At 40.5% G+C, this 16,976-nt stretch overlaps 1 pseudogene; it reads left to right on the top strand.

Annotated features, from left to right (window-relative positions):
* Nucleotides 1-2,347: 2,347 nt before the first annotated feature.
* Nucleotides 2,348-3,345, top strand: LOC118843093 (annotated as a pseudogene).
* The last annotated feature ends 13,631 nt before the right edge of the window (nucleotides 3,346-16,976 follow it).

Raw genomic sequence — 16,976 nt, 5'->3', positions numbered from 1 at the left:
AGAGAGAGAGAGAGAGACAGAGACAGAGAGAGACAGAGAGACAGAGTCAATGAGTGAGTGTGAAAGTTTGAGCCAGCTTTAGGTAAAACTGAATTTGGCAGGTAGTGCAGTGGATAGAGCCCTGAGCCTCAGGTTTAAGGCCTGGAGTCCATAAGAGCAGCCTGAGTTCAAATCCAGCCTCAGACACATACTAGCTGTGTGACTCTGGGCAAGTGACTTAACCTCCTTTTGCCTCAGTTTCCTCAACTGTAAAAAGGGGATTATAATATTATCTGTCTTGCAAGGTGAGGACCAAATGAGCTAATATTTGTTAAGTGCTTAGCAGAATGCCTGGCACATAGTAAGCTCTTCAGAAATGCTAGTTATTATCTTCCCTTCTCTGTCTTTCAGGAAGCTGGTATTTGTCTTGCTCTTATCTCTACTCCTGGGGCAGTGAATAGAGCACTGGCCCTGGAGTCAGAAGGATCGGAGTTCAATTCCAGCCTCAGATATTTGACACTTAGTAGCTGTGTGACCTTGGGCAAGTCACTTAACTCCACTGCCTCCCCAAAATTCACTGAATGGGCATTACCTCACTCAAAGTGAGAACCTGCAAAGACCTTAGCCTAAAAGGGCCAGGGTCTCCCACTGCATCCTGGGCCATCTCTAGTCATCCTGATGAATATCTGCCCACTGGACCCAGATGGCTCTGGAGGAGAAAGTGAGACTGGTGACCTTGCACATTCCCCTTCACTCAAATCAAAGTCAACTGCCAGTCATGTCATCATTTCCCTGACATCATGGTCTTCTTGGAGAACGAAAGACCAACACACACATGACAGGCCATCTACTTTTCTGGTTGTATGTATCTTTGATTATATTTTTAGTGACACTTCTAAGATATAATTCTTTGTGGGTAACATGCCTTTCCCCCCTCACCAATTAATTCTTTAGAACTTCTGCTCTGTGGCCCTGACATCTTGAACGATGACTGAGTCACTTTACAAGTGCAAACTTACCTAACCCCTATGTCTAGCTGGCCCCAGATGATCATCATCATCAGCCATCATCAACATCACCACCACCACCACCATCATCACGAGCATTCATAAAGCACCTACTGTGTGCCAGGCATTGTGCTAAGTGCTTTACAAACATCACCTCATTTGGTCTTCATAACCATCCTGGGTTATTTCCCCCATTTTGCAGTTGAGGAAACTGAGGCATATAAGTTAAGTGTTATGTCATACAGCTAGTAGATATCTAAGGCTGGATTTGAACTCAGGTCTTCCTGACTCCAGATTTAAGGCTCTATCCACCTAGCTGCCATGTTTTGCCTTCATAGTCCATCCAGTCAACCACCCAAGTCATCTTGCTATCTATCTGGCTGCCTCCATTTTCCTCCTCTTACTCTGGGCATAGTAATCAACTCAAGAATATCATTGCTTCTGGAAAGGGTATGTCAATTAACTATCCCTTGGTTCCACTCACAATCCCAATAACTTACCAAATTAAAAGTTCCTTCCCTGGCCACCATTCCCCTGTAAGTGTTGTCTTCCCTTATTACACTAGAAGCTCCTTCTGGGTAGGGATCTTCTCGTTTTTTACATCTACATTCCATTGCTTTGAAAAATGCCTTGAATGTTCACATATTTAATGCATGCTTTTTCATTCATTCACTCATTTCCATTCCCCTTATTAAAGATAATTTTATTAATTTTTTTGTTTTTTATATCACTAGAATTTCTACTGTTATCCCTTTTTCTCTCCTCTCAGACAGCCAGCCCATATAATAAAAAATATTTTTAAAGAAAAAAATTAAAAGAGGAAGAAGAGAAAAAATATTGGCAAAACTGATCACTACATCGAAAAAAACCTGAAAATCAATACAATGTACCACATCTGCGGACCTCCGACATCTGCAAAGGAGTGGGATTGGTGTATCTTCTTATATCTCTTCTTTAGGACTCTGCTTTGGTTTTTTTTACTTTTCGTCTTTTTGAAACATTTACTTTTGATGGTTTTGTGGTTGTTCTTTTCCATTTATGTTATTTTAGTCATTGTTGTGTACATTGTTTTCTTGGTTACGCTTACTTCAATCTTTGTCAGATCATGTAAATCTTTTTATGCTTCTCTGTATTCATTGTATATCATTCTTCATTGACTTTTGAGTGACTTATAATTTTAATTATTCATACACTGTGGTATTCTTTGATTCAGTCATGTAGCATCACCAGAAGAACATTGGTGTTACAAGATGGGTCTTTGCTTTAGGGAAAACTTGGGGTCATTAAAAACACTATAGTTTTCAGCTTTTCTCCCAAGCTCGGTGCCAGGCTGGCTGCTTCAGTCGCATCCCTGAAACAAGATGGTGAAGGTTGGAGTCAATGGATTTGGCCGTATTGGGTGGCTGGTGGCCAGGGCTGCATTCACCTCAGGTGGAGTAGCCATTGTGGCCATCAATGACCCCTTCATTGACCTCAACTATGTGGTTTATGTCTTCCAATATGATTCTACCAATGGCAAGTTCAAGGGCACTGTCAAGGCCAAGAATGGGAAGCTGGTGATAAATGGAAAAACTATTACCATCTTCCAGGAGTGGGGATCTCACCAATATTAAATGAGAAGAAGCTGGAGTCGAGTATGTTGTAGAGTCCACTGGAGTCTTTACCACCATGGAAAAGACTGGGGCTCACTTGAAGGGTGGAGCCAAGCCAGTCATCATCTCTGCCTCTTCTGCTGATGCCCCAATGTCCATGATGGGAATGAACCATGAGAAATATGATAATTCCCTTAAAATTGTCAGTAATGCACTACCAACTGCTTGGCCATCTTGGCCAAGGTCATTCATGACACTTTTGACATTGTGAAATAAATCATGACTATAGTCCATGCCATTACTGCTACCCAGAAGACAGTAGATGGCCTCTCTTGTAGGCTGTGGTGTGATGGGTGTGGGGCTGCCCAAAACATCATCCCTGCACTGGTGCTGCTAAGGCTGTAGGGAAGGTCCTACCTGAGCTGAATGGGAAGCTCACAGGCATGGCCTTCTGTGATCCTACTCCCAATTTATCTGTTGTGGATCTGACCTGCCTCCTGGAGAAACCTACCAAATATGATGTTATCAAGAAAGTGGTGAGGTAAACATCAGAGGGACCCTTGAAGGGCATCTTGGACTACACAGAGGACCAGGTTGTATCCTCTGACTTTAACAGCAACACCCACTCTTCTATCTTTAATGCTGGTGCATCCATTTTGTTAACCATTGTTAACCATTTTGTTAAGCTCGTTTTGTGGTATGACAATGAGTATGGTTAAAGCAGCCATGTAGTAGACCTCATGGTCTACATGGCCTCCAAGGAGTAAAGTGGAAAGCCATTGATCTTCATCCCCAGACAAAAAAAGAAAATTCCTACATTCCTAAACTATGTTCCTATATTGGGGATCCTGTGTCCCATTCACATCTTTGTCCCAAAGCATCTCTATAGTAGGGGGGAGAAACCTAGAGTCCTGTGTTGTGTACTGTCAATAAAGTCACCACATTCAGTGCAAAAAAACCCCAATAACAACAATAAAATAACAAAACATTCTAGAATTTTCTAAATGTAATCTAGCCTGCTCTCTTCCTCTGATTCATTTCTTGGCCATCCAAGTTCTCATTGTAATATCTATCTAAGGTATATTTCTTGATCAATCATCTTGATGGACTGACCATCACTGCATATTATAATCTAGACCAAAAGTTTTTTTTTTTCAATGCACTTACTTTTTTTCCCTCCTGTGTAGCCATTTAGGCCAACCACTTTCAAAAAAGAACAGCTCGTTGTGTTATTTTTCAAGTCAAGTTTCTTTTTTTGGCTTTCAATTTTATCTTTTATTTTGTTTTCAGAATTTCTTTTTTTTTGTTTAGCTTTTTATTTGTTGTTTCCATCTTTTTTAGTTGCATAATTAATTCATTAATCTGTTCTTTCTCTCTTTTGTTGATGAAAATGTTTAGAGATATAAATTCCCCCCAAAGTCTGATTTGGCTGCATCCCAAAAGTTTTGGAATGTTGTCTTATTTTTTTAAAATGTAATTATCTATTATTTCTATGATTTGCTCTTTGACCCACCAATTCTTTAGGATTAATTACTCAATCTCCATTTATGTTTGAATCTTTTCTTTGAATTTCCTTTCTTGATTATAATGCTTATTGCATTGTAGTTAGTAATGGATGTTTAATATTTCTGATTTTATGTATTTGCTTATGAATTTTTAAATACCCTAGTACATGTTCAGTTTTTTTATAAAGGTACCATTCATAGCTGAGAAAAATTTTATGTTTATTTCAATTCCAATTTAATAACTGTCAGAGATATCATATCAAACTTTTCTAGAATTCTGTTCATGTAGATTAACTAACTTTTTCTTACATTTCTATATGTCTGAAATAGGGATACTGAGATTCTCAGTGACTATAGTTTGCTATTTCCCAATGTAATTCAATTATCTTTTAAAAATAAGTTATAATATTCAGTGCATATATATTAACTATTCTCTCCCTCCCTGCAAGCTTCTCATCTTCCAAATTTCCCTGTTACTATAGAGGCTACCATCATTTCTCCAGTCACCTAGGCCTGTAACCTCAGCATCATTTTTAACTCCTCTCTTGCACCCACTCCACATATTCCACCTTTTGCCAAGTCTTGTCATTTTAATCTTCATAACATCCCATATATGTCCCCTTCTCTCTGCTCACACTCTCCACCACCCTGTTGCAGGCTCTCATCTTTTCACACCTGAACTACTGCCTTAGCCTCTGGTTGGTCTCCCTGTCCCAAGTGTCTCCCATTTTAATCCATCCTCCACTCAGATGCCAAAGTCATTTTCTTAAAGTGCATTTCACCCCTCCCCTTCTCCCAATACACTTGAGTGACTTCTGATTACCTCCAGTATAAAATAGAAAATGCCGTATTTGTTATTCAACGACCATCACAACCTGAATCCTTACAATTTCTTCAGAACTTATACACTTTATTCTTCTCCATGCACTTTATAAATGTAGTGACATCTGCCTGCTTGTTGTCCCTCCCCCACGATGCTCCATCTCCTGACTGTGTTTTTCTAGAGGCTCTCTTCTGTGCTTGGGAGACTGTCCTTTACTTCTTCCTCTTACATTCCCTGGCTTCCTTCAAGACTCAACTCAAATCCCAGCCTCTGTGAGTGGCCTTTCCCTGGTCCCAGCCTCCCTGCCCCAACCTTGCTGGTGCTTTCCCTCTCAGGTTACCTTCTATTTGCTAGATAGATTGCTTGCATACGTGCGTTGCCTCTGCCATTAGAAAGCAAGGTCCCTGAGGATAGGGACACGTTTTTATAAAAATTTTCTTTTATTTCCAGACTTGACATAGTGCCTGGCACATAGTAGGTGCCTAATCAACTATTAGTAGTATTAGTACTTATAATAGTACATAGTAGTGCTTATCGGCTATTGATAGTGTTTAATGATTGATGATGCCTTTGATCATAATGTAGTTTCCCTACTTATCTAATTTTTTTCCCGGTTGTCTTATCTGAGATCATGATTACTACTCTGCTTTTCCAATTTTGCCTAAAGCATAACAATTTTTTTCAGTCTTTCATTTTAGCTGTGTGAGTCTTTATGTTTCAAATATATTTTTGTAAAAAAAAAAACAAACCCGTTTTTGCTTTATCTTGATTTCTCATCCATTCTCCTAGCCACTATTTTAGGGTGAACTCATCACTTTTACTGTTTTAATTGTTAACTGTATATTTCCTTCTATCATGACCTTCTATAGTTTTTTCTTTCTCTCCCTGCAACCTCTTTACAAAGAAGAAGTGGAGAAAGAGAAGGAATCTGATAAGTAGTAGTAACCTATAACCAGAGTGCTTTGTTCCTACTCCTCTCCCTCAAGACCAGATCCCAATCTCTAATTTCTGTACTTTTTTACTCTCTTTAAAATCACCCTTCATGATTAACCCTCTATATTGCCAATGCGATACCCACAACGGCTGCTAGGAACACGCCAGCGTATTTACAGGTTTGAATTCCAAGTTATAACAGACTCTCTAGCTCAAAGAAGAAACCAAGACATTTATTCAGACACCAGAAAGCCAAATCCATCACAGTAATAAAGAAGTCAATACACATTGCCAACGCAAAGAGCACCACCATCCCCAAGCCTCCCCACAAACAAGCTCCCGTAAGCAAAATCACTCCCTTTCTCACTCACGCTAGCTGCTCTGCCTGCTCTCTCTCCCAGCTCTGACTGCTCTGTTTCACTTCCAGCTCCACCCATTCAGTAAGCTGCTCCACCACAGGCTCCATGTGACCCAGGCTCGTGTGACTCAGGCTTCCATGTGACTCAGGCTCAGAGCAAGTCACATGGGCCTATGAATGGATGGGAAAGATCATCCTATCCCCATGAACACAACACCCTCTCATGCTGAAGTTCGTTTTACTTGAGACTATTCCCTCCCTGACTATATTTTCTTTCTTGTATCTCATTTCACTTTTACCTGTCTCCATCCATATCCTTGTTGAGTTTAACATATTTCTATGACAATTTCTCTCCCTCCATTCCTCTCTCTCTCCCTCTCTGTCCCTCCTTTTTTCACCCCCTCTCCCTCTTTCTCTTCCCTTCTCTCTTCCTCTCTCTTTCCTTCCTTTTCTCTCTTCCTCTTTTTCTCCCCTCTCCTTCTCTCTCTCCTTCCCTCCCTTTCTCTCTCTCCCTCCCTTGCTCCATCTCTTCCCCTTCCTTCCTCCTTCTCCTCTCTCCATCTCTCTCCCCACTTAGTTCTCCTCCCTCCCTCTTTCTTTCTCTTCCTCCCTCCTCCCTCCTATTAAATACTCTTTTATCCAGTTAAGAGGTCATGAGCTATACATTACACCCATTCCTTGCTCTAAGTTTGTATAACCTTTTCATGTACCTCATTTATACAAAATGGTAAGTTCTTCCTGTCTTTCACTTTCTTCTTTAGTTTATTCCTTTTCATATCTTTTTTCTTTCCTCTCTTAAAACCAACAATCCAGAAGCCCACTCCACAATTCCATCCCCCCTAGCCATTGATTTGTCTTATTTTACCTCCCTTTTTGTGGCCCATGAAGACTTTAGGATTCTGAAGAGACACTTTTCTCTTTTACCCCATTAGAAGGTAAGCACTTCATGAGTTTTTTTTAGCTCTTTTGAATTGTTTAAATGTATTTACTCTTTTAAGATTTCTCTTGAAAATTATTCTTTGGATTTCTCTGTTTGTATTTTAAAGTTTCTGTTCAGTTCTGGTCATTTCATCAGGAATGATTGAAAGGTCTCTATTCTTTTAAAGGCTATTCTTGGTTGTGAGCTCTTTTCTTTTGCTTTTTGTAATACAGAGATTTCTCATTTATGTAAGTGGACTATTCCATAGACCTCCATTTAAAGCTATTTTTATGTAATGTGAATTTGGGCATGGATATGGGAAAGAGAGGGAGGGAGGCAGAAAGGGGGCTATGTGCCTGTGAAGGAAAGGCATACACAGTTCAAGGGCATGTTGGGGCTGGCGATAAAGAAGCAAGAACAGGAGGAGGAACACACTGGGGCCAAGGCCAGATACATGGTGCCTAATTGTGGACAGATGGAAGACAGATATGCAGAGGCCAGACACAAGGGCAGGTGACTGGAGAGGGGCAAAGGTATCCTCTCTCAGCCACAGAAGTTTCAAGTCAAGCTCTTCTACTCCTCTGTTCTTTTGCTCTCATTTGGATGTTTTTTTTAAGGTTTTTCTTGGAAGAGGTGGGTGGGAGGCCATGGAGCGTGAGCCAAGGGGTAGGAGTAGAGAGAGAGAGAGCACAGTACTATACAATAAAGACACAATAAAGTTGACATAGGGTTTTTTTTTTAGAATGTGGGTTTCTTTTAGAATTCTTTATGTAAATCAAATTTGCACAATGGAAATTTATGTAAAGTGAGAATTGTTGGTATTGCGTTACAAGATTTTGTATTCTGTATGGTAGCTCTAGCATAGTCTTGAGTGATCTTATCATTCCTTGGCACTTGAACTCTTTCTTTCTGGCTGCTTGCAGTATTTTTTCTTTGACTTACAAATTCTGGATTTGGGCAATAATATTCCTAGGTGTTTTTAATTTGGGATTTCTTTTAGAAGGATACTTGTGATTTTTTTTTTCTATTTTCACTTTGGCCTCTGGTTCTCATAGATCCAAGCACTTTTATTTTAAGATTTCTTGAAATATGATACCCAGGGTTTTTAGGGTTTTTTTTGGCCATAGTTTTCAGGGAGTCTCTATGGTCTCTCCTTGACATGTTTCCTGTCAGTTGTTTTTTAATAGTAGATACCTTATATTTTCCTTTTCAAGTTTTCATCTTTGTTCAAATATTTCTAGTTGTCTTGTAAAGCCACTGAATTCTGTTTGCTTCATTCTATTTTAAGACAGTCCATTGTTTCTTGGATAAGGTTTTCCACCTTCTGTTTTAAATTATTTTTTCCTCCTGAAATCTCATTTTATTTCTTATTTTGTTTTTTTATCTCTTACCCCATTCTTTCCATCTACTCTTGTAGTCCTTGTAGCCAAGACATTTTTTTCCCCTGTGGCTCTGCTTGTAGTTATTTTGGGGTTACTTTTTTCTTCTGCTTTAACCTCTTGGGCTTCTTTTAAACCATCACATTTCTTCATTGCGTTTGGCATGTTCTTCCGTTTACTCATATTTTCAGCCTCAGTTCTTGATTTGGGATTTTGTGATTGGTTCCTCTAGCAATCTTAAATGGATTTGATAGGTCTTGCTTGATCCTGTCCTTTCTTATTCTGAATGCGGCTGCCATTGATGATATGGATGGGGTGGTTGGTATCAGGCTCTACCTCCTACCTCAATACCTGGCTTCCAACTCAGCCTCCTTGTGGTCCACTGCCTCAGGCAGTCTCTGTCTTTTCTTTGCCTGAGTTTCAGTAAGAAGTTGGTTCCAAACTCTGTTGAAACTCTAATAGGCTCTTCACACCCCACTCCCTTCCCTTCACTTTCAATTCAACTCTATCATTCCCTTGACCTATTTTCCTATATCCCTTCTCTTTCATAACCAAACTCCTAGATAAGGCCATTCTTTCTTGTTGCATTAACTTTCTCTCTTCCATTCTAAAATCTCTTGTAATCTGTCTTCCTTTCTCAGTACCTAAGAGAAATTGATTTCTCCATTGTTACTGATGATTTCTTAATGACTAAATCCAATGACTTTTTCCAATTCTCATCTTTCTCTACCTCTCTGAAGTATCTGATACCGTCGACTGATCTCTCTTATATACACTCTCTTTTCTAGGTTTTTGTGATACATACTCACCATTGGTTTTCCTCCTACTTGTCTGTTGCTCCTTCTCATTCTCCTTTGCTGGATCTTCATCTACATCTCTCTTGAATTTTAATTGTAGGTATAACTCTAGGCTCTCTCCTGGACTTCTTCTCTTTACTTTCTCTATTATCTCTGTAAACTTGTGCCCTTTTTAGACTTTTAGTGGCCACCTTTACATGTGAAAAGGTCAGGAATCACAATCTTTTCTCCCCCTACTTGTCATGTATATGAATGGGAGATACAAAGTTTTTTTTTTGTTTTTTAATTCAGAAACTCCAATCTCAAAGCTGACAGATAATTGTGATATTCCCTTTGGGTTACTTGCTCCACTTGCATTTGAGCTCATGGCTTGGGTCTTAGGTTGTCCTCTTGTTCTAGGTATAGTCCTGTGGGTGACTACTCCTACTTGTTTAGATCCTGGGCCCCCATTGGTGGGCTCACCAGCTAGTAGATAATTTGCTTTTAGCAGAGGCATTCACTAATATGGGACAGCAAGATTAGTTGGTACAAAACACTTTCTCTTTAAAATCTAGTGTGTACTCTCACAAATGCATATAGTGTGTATGGAAAGATTGGGTTCAAATTCAGAGTATAAGAGCAACAAGAAACATGTATAAGATATATGTATAGCAAAGAATAACACATCTGATACTGCATGGACTAGAAGTCATTTGTCTCCTAAGGCCTCGTGCATCTTCCCTTATGACCAACATCTTTTTTTAAATGATTAGTTAATTTATTTTTAGTTTTCACATTGACTTCCACAAGATTTTGAGTTCCATATTTCCTCTCCATCTCTCCCCTCTCCCCACCTCAAAACAGCATGGATTCTGATTACTCCTTCCCCCAATCTGCCCTCCCTTCTGTCACCCTTCCCCCTTCTCTTATCCCTTTCCCTTCTATTTTCCTGTAGAGCAAGAAAGATTTCTATATCCCATTGCCTATATATCTTATTTCCCAGTTGCAGGTAAAAGCAATTTTTAACTTTTGTTTTTAAAACTATGAGTTCCACATTCTCTCCCTTTCTCCCTCCCTACCCACCATCATTGAGAAGGCAAGCAATTCAATATAGGTTATACATGTGTAGTCATACAAAACAGTTCCATAACAGTCATGTTGTGAAAGACTAACTATATTTTCCTCCATCCCAATCCACCCCCATTTATTCTATTCTCTCCTTTGACCCTGTCCTTCCTCAAAAGTATTTGCTTCTGATTACCCCCTCCTCCCATTTGCCCTCCCTTCTATCACCCCCCTATCTTTTAACCCCTTGCCCTTATTTTCCTGTAGGGTAAGATAGATTTTCTTACCCAATTGGGTGTGTATGTTATTCCTTCCTTAAGCCAAATCCAGTGAGAGTAAGGTTCATTCCCTCTAACCTCCCCACTCTTTCCCTCCATTGTAAAAACTTTTTCTTGCCTGTTTTATGTGAGACAATTTACCCTATTCTACCTCTCCCTTTCTCTTTCTCCCAGGACATTCCTCTATCACCCTTTAATTTTAATTTTTTAGATACCATCCCTTCATATTCAACTCACCCTTGTGCCCTCTGTCTGTGTCTGTCTATCTATCTACCTATCTATCTATCTATCTTTGTATTCCCTCCAACTACCCTAATACTGAGAAAGGTCTTATGAGTTACAAATATCATCTTTCCATGTAAGAATGTAAACAGTTCAACTTTAATAAGGCCCTTATGATTTCTCTTTCCTTTTTACCTTTTTATGCTTCTCTTGATTCTTGTATTTGAAAGTCAAATCTTCTATTCTGGTCTTTTCATCAAGAATGCTTGAAGGTCCTCTATTTCATTGAATGTTTATTTTTTCCCCCTGAAGTATTATACTCATTTTTGCTGGGTAGGTGATTCTTGGTTTCAATCCTAGCTCCTTTGACCTCCAGAATATCATATTCCAAGTCCTCCAGTCCCTTAATGTAGAAGCTTCTAAATGTTGTGTTATCCTGATTGTGGTTCCATATTACTTGAGTTGTTTCTTTCTGGCTGCTTGCAATATTTTCTCCTTGAACTGGGAACTCTGGAATTTGGCTATAATATTCCTAGGAGTTTTCCTTTTGGGATCTCTTTCAGCAGGTGATTGGTGGGCTTTTTCAATATCTATTTTCCCCTCTGGTTCTAGAATATTGGGGCAGTTTTCTTTGGTAATTTCTTGAAAGATGATGTCTAGGCTCTTTTTCTTTTGATCATAGCTTTCAGGTAGTCCAATAACTTTTAAATGATCTTTCCCAGATCCATTTTCCAAGTCAGTTGTTTTTCCAATGAGATAGTTCACATTGTCTTCTATTTTTTCATTCTTTTGGTTTTGTTTCATAATTTTTTGGTTTCACGTAGAGTCGTTAGCTTCCGTTTGCTCCATTCTAATTTTTAAGGAATTATTTTCTTCAGTGAGCTTTTGGATCTTTTTTTCCATTTGGTCAGTTTTGCTTTTTAAGGCATTCTTCTCCTCATTGGCTTTTTGGACCTCTTCTGCCGTCTTGGTTAAGCTATTTTTTAAGGTGTTATTTTCTTCAGCGTTTTTTGGGTCTCCTTTAGTGAGCTGTTGACTCGTTTTTCATGATTTTCTTGCATCGCTCTCATTTGTCTTCCCAATTTTTCCTCTATTTCTCTCACTTGACTTTCAAAATCCTTTTTGAGCTCTTCCATGGCCTGCAACCAATTCATATTTTTCTTGGAGCCTTTGGGATGTAGGAGCTTTGACTTTGTTGTTTTCTTCTGGTTGTATATTTTGATCTTCCTTGTCACCAAAGTAAGATTCTATATTATGGTTTTTTTCCTGCTGTTTGTTCATTTTCTCAGCCAATTACTTGACTTTTTAGCTGTTTGTTAAGGTCTCTGCTTCCAGTAAGGAGGGGGTACTGTTCCAAGCTTCAGGAGTTTTGTGCAGCTATTTCCAGAGATATTTCTAGTTAATTAGTTAAATCTAGTAAAAAAAAATCTAGTTAAAAAAATTCTGTAAATTTTCAGTTCTTCCAAAGTTGTATGTATTATCAAAGGAGAGGTGTTTACTCCTCTCCTGGCCTGTGCTCTGGCCTGTGAGTGACCACAAGCACTCTTTTCTGCCTTGAAACTGTGAAGAGGATTGCCTCTTCACTGCCGCCACAAGCTCTGCTGTGCCAGTGTTCCTCCTCACCCCAGGACTGCCACCCAGTATTGTGACCCAGATCCAAGCAGGAAAAAGCAAGACAATCCTGCCTCAGTGTCAGCAAAGAGATCTCTGCAATCTCCCTCTGATCAGCCACTTGATCCCCCCACTCTGTGGACTGAGAGCTCTGGAAGCAGCCACTGCCACTGTCGCCACTACCCCGGGGCTGGGGCCGGACCACCCTTCCTCTCACCCAGGTCTAGATAATTTTCTTTGGTGTTTGTGGATTGGGAGGTCTGGAAACTGCTACAGCTGCTAGTGATTCAGTGGCCCGGGGCCTGCTCCTACCCCGTCTGTGCCTGTGTGGCCACACTGGACTGCACTCCGCTCCCAGCCTGGTGCAACAGACCTTTTCTGTTGACATTTCAGGTTGTCTTGGGCTGAGAATTTGTTTCTCTCTGTCTTTTTGTGGGTTCTGTTCTAGAATTTGTATAGTCATTTTTACAGGCATTTGGAGGGATTTGGAGGAGATCTCAAGCAAGTCCCTGCTTTTACTCTGCCATCTTGGCTTTGTTCCCCCGGAACAACATCTTTGAAAGGTGGCCCCTCAGCTGGGCTCCCAGGATCTCAGTTTTACAGCTGGTGCTTTTCTCTGCTTCAAAGGTTCACGTTCGTCAAAGCTCCTTCCTCACACAGGTCACAATCTCTCTGCATCTGTGCCTGTCCTTGGGTACATGTTTCTGCTTTTGACCATATACATTGTCTCCTGTTGGTTCAATAGTCCTGATGACACAGATGATGGAAAAGTAAAGAGATAAAGCCCCTTTCTGTTTCTCCAAAGGGATCTCCCCCATAAATCGTTCCTGAGCCTGATCCTTAGACTGCTGATTGGTTTGCTGTTTTTTATGTATAGGCCCAAGGGGCACCAAAAATTCAGCCAAACTCAAGTTGTTTCCAGTGTGTTGTCAGTTGCTGTCATCCAATGGTGAAGGTCTTATTATTCTCTCAAGGTGATTAAGGATTTATTTGTACCTTGTTATGGCATTCCTTAACACTTCTATTGTTGTTCATCCTTAATTTGTGATTATATCCTGGGCCCTCCATGATGACATTAAGGAAATTCCTTCCTTACACTGATTGCATTCTGATCCTTCTGTAACTACATTAACTAAAGTGGAGAGGCATTCTCTCCCTTACATAATTATTAGGCAAATAACCACTAGCTGGTTTATAACCTAGCTTGCAGAGATGAACATTTGGGAAGTGTATTGGACAGTCATCATAAATGTCATAGAAAGAAAAGGCTGAGTTTAAGGGCATTATTTTGCTAGGCAAACCTTGTTCTTTGTTTCAGAGAGCTTGGCTATTGGGTCTGAGAATCTCTTGTTCAGGAGTTGGCAGGCCTCAAAGCCAAGACTGAAGGCATAGAACAGGAAAGGTCAGGGTTTCTGCTCTTTCTGGACCATCAGAGCAGTACTCTGGCCAAGGATATTAACTAAGATAGAAGTTGAAGGCAGTGGAGACTAGAGCAAAACAAGGTCTGAATGTGCTGTTCAGAGAAGCAGGACGTTGAATCTACTGAGTATTGATCCCAGTAGAAGCACTACTCAGTGAGGAGCAGAAAGAAGACAAATTCAGAACATCCCTCCACATGTGTTTTCCACGTGCGGACCTCTAACGTGTCATCTCTAAGCCTGCTCACTTTCTCCACTAACAATGTATGTATTTGTGGGAGAGTATGCTCAAGCTTTATGGGGAGAATGTTCTATTACAAATTATCTTATTATACCATTTCACTAAATGACTTTATTTTGAACTAATTGTGTCCTCTGGCTAACTAAAGAAAAAATAGACACACGGACAGCTAGGTGGTGCAGTGAGTAGAGCACCGGCCCTGGAGTTAGGAGGACCTGAGTTCAAATTCGGCCTCAGACACTTGATACACTTACTAGCTGTGTGACTTTGGGCAAGTCACTCAACCCCAATTACCCTGCCTTCCCCCCTCCAAAAAGAAAAAAAAAAGCAGACATATCAGTTGGGGCTCATGAACTATCATTTTGACAGGATATGGTACTACAGCATTCCCTTAACCTGGATTAACAATTCTGGGTTCAGGATCATTTTGATCAAATGACTTTCAGATGTACATAACAGGTCCTAGCCTCTCTCCTGATCCCTAACGCTACGTGACCCACTGTCTATTGAACATTTCCAACAGGATATCCTGCGGTCATATCAAACTTACTAGGTCCAAAAATGAACTCATTATTTTTCTCCCCAAACCCACACCTCTCCTAACTTCTGATTTCTATTCAGGATACCACCATCCATCCAGGTCTGCAAACTCGGAGTCATCCTTGATGTCTCACTCTCTTTCAGCTCAATCAGTTGCCAAGTTTTATCAATTTTGTTTTCACAATATCTCGTCATGTGTCCCTTTCTCTCTATCCATGTAGCCAACACCCTGCTTCAGGCTCTCCTTACCTTTTGCCTCTACTCTTTCGGAAGCTTCTTAATTGATTTTGTTGTTTCCAGTCTCTCCTCTCTTCAATCATTCCCACACCTGGATACCAATGTAATCTTCTCAAGCACAAGTCTGGCCATGTTACAGACCTGCTCAAAAACCTTCAAGGGCTACCTATTGCCTCTTAGACAAAATACAAATGTTTCAGCTTAATATTTAAAGCCCACCACTATCTAGCTCTAGCATTCCTTCTAGATCTATTGAATGTCATTTTCCTTTATACACTCTGTGTTCCACTCAACTTGGCCTCCTCCCACATTCCAGTTCAGCACTGGATCTCTCCCACTCTGCATGGCTTGTACCTTGTACCTGATTTACACTCCCTTCTCACACCCAACTCTTTGAATTCCTGCCAAGGTTCAACTCACACATCACCTCGTAATCCCCCTGGGTGTTTAAGTTTTCTTCCCTCCTCAAATGATCATGGATATATTTATCTATTTTCTTGTGTTATTAAGATTAAAAGCAGTCTTCTCATTTTTTTCAAGTGCTGGGAATCTCACAACTACTAACTTAGGGAAGTGTCCAGAAAGGGGCCTTGAGAGCAGAGGTTCTTAACTTTTTTGTCATGGACACCCCTTCAGCAGCCTGGTGAAGCCCATGGTCCCCTTCTCAGAATAGTGTTTTTAAATGAATAAAATAAAGTATATAACAAAGGAAACCAATTATATAGCAAAACAGTTATTGAATTTTTTTTAAATTTCAGGGACTCCAGGCTTATTCTTTCCTGCCTTCCAGGAAAGAAAGAAGGACAAGAAGAGATCTATACCCTTTCCTGTTGCCTTCAGCCTTCTTTGTGCCCTGATGGGTAGATTGCCTGTGGAATAGACTCTCAATTGGGTATAAGTGTGAGCCAAAGGTAACAAATAGCAGTATCTTCTAAGTCTTCCCACTATGCCATTTTGTCCCTACAAGACTTTCCTTTTATACTTTAAGCATCCGTAACTCTGCACACAGTAGGTGACTAATACAAGTTTACTGAGTACAAATTTGAGCTCCTTGCACAATGTTACATAGTAGAGGACAGCAGTCAGGACCAGAGGGGTCCAGAGTTCTCTCCACTGCACCTTAGTCTTGTGTCCACAACTATATTGTTAGCAGGGGAGGTCTCACCTCCTCTGCCTATCTCCTCTACAGTTAAGAAGGGAATAGATAGATCAGATTTGATGTTCGTGTAAACACCGGAGAGCAAATCCCTTCAATTTCAACCTGCCCCAAACGGATCAAAATTGCTGTCTCTCATCCTTGTTCAATCTCTCATCCTTCAATCAATCAATTAACCACCAAGTGCTTTTTTGGTGCCTGTTATGTGCCAGGCACTGTGCTACATGTATAATGATAAAAAAGAAACAGTTTCTGCCCCCAAGTTCTATCAGAATCTTCTGATGTGCCCATCTTTATCTATGGTGCCCCCATTTACCCTGTCTTCCAAGTCTGAAGTGTTGGGATCACTATGGACTCTTGCATCTTCTTCATATCTTACAGTCAATCAGTTACCGGCTCCTGCTGATTCTGCCTCTTCAACATCCCTTGTATCCGTTCCTTCCTCTATATTCCCATAGCTACCATGCTAATATTGAAGCTCATCACCACCAGTCTGGGTGTTTGCAATTGCTTCCTTCCAGATCTTCCTGTCCCCACTCTCTTTCCTCCTATATCCTTCCATCTGCTGCCAGAGTGTGCCTAGATCTGATCATGTGACTGCTTAAAATCCTTCAGGGACTTACTGTTGCTTTCTTGAATCCTTTGCTAGGTATTCAATAATCAAGTACCACCCCACCATTCATAATCAGGTACCACCCTACCATTCCTGATCGGGTACCACCCCACCATTCATAATCAGGTACCACCCTACCATTCATAATCAGGTACCACCCCACCATTCATAATCAGGTACCACCCCACCATTCATAATCAGGTACCACCCTACCATTCCTGATCGGGTACCACCGTACCATTCCTGATCGGGTACCACCCTACCATTCATAATCAAGTACCACCCCACCATTCACAATCAGGTACCACCCTACCATTCCTGATT

This window comes from Trichosurus vulpecula, chromosome 3 (assembly GCF_011100635.1).
Source record: "Trichosurus vulpecula isolate mTriVul1 chromosome 3, mTriVul1.pri, whole genome shotgun sequence".
Lineage (NCBI taxonomy): Eukaryota > Metazoa > Chordata > Mammalia > Diprotodontia > Phalangeridae > Trichosurus > Trichosurus vulpecula.
This window is presented reverse-complemented; position numbering and strand designations above follow the sequence as displayed.